Here is a 4,829-nt window from a genome sequence, read left to right on the forward strand (position 1 = left end):
CTCTCATTGCCATAATGTTAGGGAAGTGTGGGCTGATTTGGCCTCAACAGAGGTGACCAGTTGGAGCTGTCTAGCTTCCTTCTCTCCACATGTACAGCAGACACACAGACTTGCGCAGCACAGGAAGAGGAGAGCCCAGCTCAAACACCAAGCCTGAATGTACTGCAGGTGTTTGTGCCCAGCACTGATCCCAATGTTGGCACCCGTAACTGAGAACAGTGGTAGTGTTGGATCGAGATCTGTCTTTGCTTCATACTTAAAAGTTACCCAGAGCTAGGTGAGTTATAAACGGCAGAAACAATCTACATCTCAGTCCACTGTTGCTCCTTGAATGAAATGTGCAACGTCAGTCGGGACAAAAGCACATTCAGAAAAAATGTCTGTTTAGTGAGACACATGGCTCAACATGAGAAGAACAGAGAAAGAATGGGCAGAGAGGTATTCCATGTGGCAGCATGAACCCACAATTCTGTCTGCTCGGCATGTGGAACCAATTAGAATGTTAGACTACAGGACTGCTGAAACACACATGATAGTTTGGGAGATAGCAACAGTGGCTTATTTTCAACATGAAGAAGCAAGTGTCGGCCATGTCAGTGATGTTTGTTTGTGTATATTATATATGATATATATGCACATGGAGTCACAAGAGTGAGTGCATTTCCCTTTTATTTGTTTTTTTGAGATGACTAAAGTCCAGAATAGGTGACTGAATTGTGACCAAAATGCTTTTATAGTTAATTCTTCTGTCCATTACTTTCTCATTTAATTGTTTCACTGTAACAACTCCGACGAATTAGAAAAAATGCCGAAAACTACTTAAATTGCTTATTGTTGTCCAAACAAAACCCAGACATAAATGTTTCAGTGATTTATATTGGGCTGGCAACCAAGACAATATTTTTGTTGGCCGATCACCCCATTGATTTATTTGACGAATCCTTTCAGCTCCTCACAGAGCCCTTTTTCGTGCAACCACAACCAACTGCTACCGATACAGGCGCGTCCAGCTCCATTAGGAATCCACTGTTTAAAAGAGCTGAGACATGTGTCTCTTCCCTCTACCGTTCATCTCATCCATCACCTTGGATGGACTCCACTGATTAAAAAAAAGTAAAAAGAAAACTAAAAAGCTTGAAACAGCAGGAAGTTCATTAGTCTAGCGAAAAATCTGCTAATATCTAATACTATATAATATCACATTAGGGCTTTTTAGTAGGGTCTGACGCGTTTTGCTGATCCATACTTCTGCACGGTTGCGTCAGTCTTGAGTCTTATGATGAGTTGGCCTTAGTTTTTGGTTGTAACTGTATTTTCATTGAAAAGATCTGAAATTTGTTAATCGTTGTTAAATCAACTCACTTTAAATCCATATCGTTCTGGTGTGATAGGAAGAGAACTGTTACCTGCGGATAGCAGCATGTACAGGCTCAGCCCGGGGCCTGCTGCAGGCTGGGGGGGGGGGGGGGTGGGGTGGGGGGGTGGGGGGGGGGGGTGGGGGGGTGGGTGGTGTTAGGCAGATGCATACGGGCTTATACCATGGTTCCTTCTCCCCGGCCAGGACATTCCTCCTGCAGTCAGCTGGAAACATGGTCAGTTTAAAGCATTGACGCTTCCGTGGACCGGGACCCCCCTGGTACCCTGGGACGCCTTGACCGCCGCTGGTCCTGAGTTGTTGCAGCGCGCGAAACCCCGCCGCAGCTTTGTTTTAAAAGTGTTCCACGGTCTGTTGTCACAAACCCAGCGTGACTAAGTCCAGAACGGCGTCTTCTCCTTCGACTCAACACGTTCCTATTGATCGACAGCTGTCGCGAGCACAAGCCCGGCCCCCCCCCATGAAATGCGAGCGGCTGGAAAGCCTGATTTCAAATTAAAGCCCCGGTGTTTTACGGAGGTGAAATAATAGAAGTGTTCCTGCCTCCACAACCGCCGCGGGAACAGCCATTTTGGGAGGGGTATTCAACACTAATTTAAAAATCTGTCTCAGACCCAAATGTTAAGGTATTTCTTATAAAATTGGAAAGCCAATCATAATGCCATGCAGCAAACAGGAAATAATCCCATCCCGTTTCCTCGTCCTCATGTCCTGACTGCTGCTGGGGACTGCATTGCCTATAGAGAAATATACGGGTGAATACTTAAGCTGTTCCCCTATCCAGGCACCCGGTAATAATTTAAATTCTGGGAGAGTCCACTGACTCTAACTTAACTTCAAAAGTCACTGTAAAAAAATCAGATCAGGCCTTTATCAGTGCTAATGCTCAAGTATGTTTCTACCAATGATATTCTGACACAGTGAGAACAACTTTTACAAGTGTTCCACTAGAACGTTACATGACAACATTAACCTATTGAAGCACTCTTGCAGAGAGCCCATTAAACTCACTGTAGCATACTGGAATAAACAAACACTGAGTGTTGAGAATTTACTTTTTTAAAGTATGCTTTTTAAGGCTATTATCACCGTGCCGCCCTCCCCCACTAAATGACTTTTTCAAAAATTGAGAGAGGTGATAGTATACCAAGGGCCGCTCTCCAACACCAAAGGGGACTTTGTAATACCTTTAGGGCCACCACTTTTTGACAAAATGTTGTTTGCAGTAAGGGAAATACATATTGGAATATCCCTCTGTCCCACTCCATCATTTGTAAAACTCATTTCAAAAATTTTGGCTTTTAGAAACCAAACTAACTGGCCACACACCTTTGCACTATGTGGACAATCACATGTTCTCTTGTATGTTTGTTTGTTATGTTATGGCTTTGCTCTCACAGTATTGGGTTTACATGCGTGGTACTGTTTCATGTTTTTTTTATTTTTATGTATCTGACCTGTGGACATAGATGAAAATTAGCTATGGTGCTCACTCATCATATTTATATTGTGTACTTTACAATGGCCATTCATATTCACTGCCCCTATCTAAACTAAACTATTAAATACAAGAAACGTGTATCAGTCACCGATCATTCAGTTCATCCTGATGGCATATCTAGCACCACTCTGGCCCTGTTGTCTTTGGTAAATCCCTTTTAGATACACACTGTGAACCCCGGTCCTCGTAGCACGCTGCTGCCATCCCAACGAGCAAACACCCGAGGATGTTAAGGACACGTAACCCATGCTATCTAAGGCTACCCCAGAAGACCAGGGCCTGTTGCAACAAAGTAGAATAAAGATATCCATGATAAGTGAAAAAACGCAGCTTGACTTAGTGGACCTGCTCACCCGCGGCTTAAATCGTGGCACGTTTGCATTAGCAGGATAAACAGGTGGAGCTAGTCCAGCCAGTGTAGAGAGCCAGGATAATGCAACTTCACTGCTTTCTCAAATAGACACATTATCGATCCCAGATTTACTGAGCAGATATGAAAGACCATGCGCCAATGTTTCACCCCACTGGAGCGCTCTTCTAATGGAAAATAACGATGTGAGGGAAGAATATGCAAAAGGGCAATCCGGCTCTTATTCCAAACGGAGAGAAGCCACCCTAGCTGTACCGACTGAAAATGTGTAGGGATGTACAAAATATCTACTTAAGCCTATATAGTCACTCACATTTTTACAAAGTTGTAGGCCTTACACGTGTTTAAATTGCTTTAAATATGCTCGTTTCATGTGTTCTGTTGGTATGTGATAAATGTGCTGGATTACTAGTAAGTGGCTTTGACTACCTACCCTTTAAAGGACACTCTATAAATAAAATGTCTTTATTATTTAGCCTTTGCCTTAAAAGTGAGCAGAGGGAATTAATTCCTCGGGAACTCTACCCTACGGACACTATGGCTTAAGCCCATGTTGCAAGTAAACCACACTGTTGATTTTGGGTACAAAAGCACTCAAGATATGTATCATTTTTTAAAAATGTCTCCAAAGTTTTAAAAGTTGTTTTTGGTCATTTTTGGTATTGCGGGTTTATGGAGTCAATTCGGCGATGACGTCACAGGAGGGAGTTAGGTCTCAGTCTGGCACTAGAACTACGGTGACTGACTGGGATGAGGAAGAGGAGGAGGAGGAAAGGCCAGCAGCCGAATAATTACAACCTGAAAGTGAGAGGGCAAATGAGGAATTGTCAAGATTGTGGGGAGTCTTCTTCATTTTCTCCTTTATTTAGAACGCAGCAGTGCAGACGATGACTTTACTTTTTACGTCAGTGAAAGCAGCGAGTGAACGTCAACGTTTCTCTCGACCTAGTGACAGGGATCATGTCGTTAGTTCAGATAAGTACTGGTACATTTATCTAGATATAGGAATAGAAGGCATCCCCGAGTGTTATTTCTAAGTGTTTACCTCGTCCTCCGGTGAAAACGTGTCGCTGTTTGGCCGGTGCTTGTGTGTGTGTGGTGGCGAAGCTGCGGTGGAGAGCGGGTGCTGTAGGGGAGTGAGTGGGTGGAGAGCGGGTGGTGTAGGCGAGTAGCCTCCGGTCGGGAAGCTCATACCGCGCACACTCGGGCTACTCTTCATTTATTTTTAACGTCATAAATGAAAATAATGTCCAGGATCTCAGGGGAAAGAAACGATATGCGTGTCTCCATCTCAAACATCACTGCAGGTTGATTGTGGGCGACAACGCCGTCGTGGTTAGCTACCGAAACTCTACTGCTGAAGTTGCTGGCTACACAACGTTAATCCGCTAGCATCGTACAGGCTAACTATAGCCTTAGCTTTGTGTGTAAGTAACAAAAACCCACCCATCTCGTAGGAGCGAGCTTACTATTCCATTCAATACAATTATGGTACAAAAGGGCACTAATGCCACATGTATGATGTTGACAACATGGACGCATATATAGGCAACACCAAAGGCAGTCGTAATATTTACCAGCGG

Source organism: Etheostoma spectabile, unplaced genomic scaffold, assembly GCF_008692095.1.
Source record: "Etheostoma spectabile isolate EspeVRDwgs_2016 unplaced genomic scaffold, UIUC_Espe_1.0 scaffold461, whole genome shotgun sequence".
In the NCBI taxonomy this organism is placed as follows: Eukaryota; Metazoa; Chordata; class Actinopteri; order Perciformes; family Percidae; genus Etheostoma; species Etheostoma spectabile.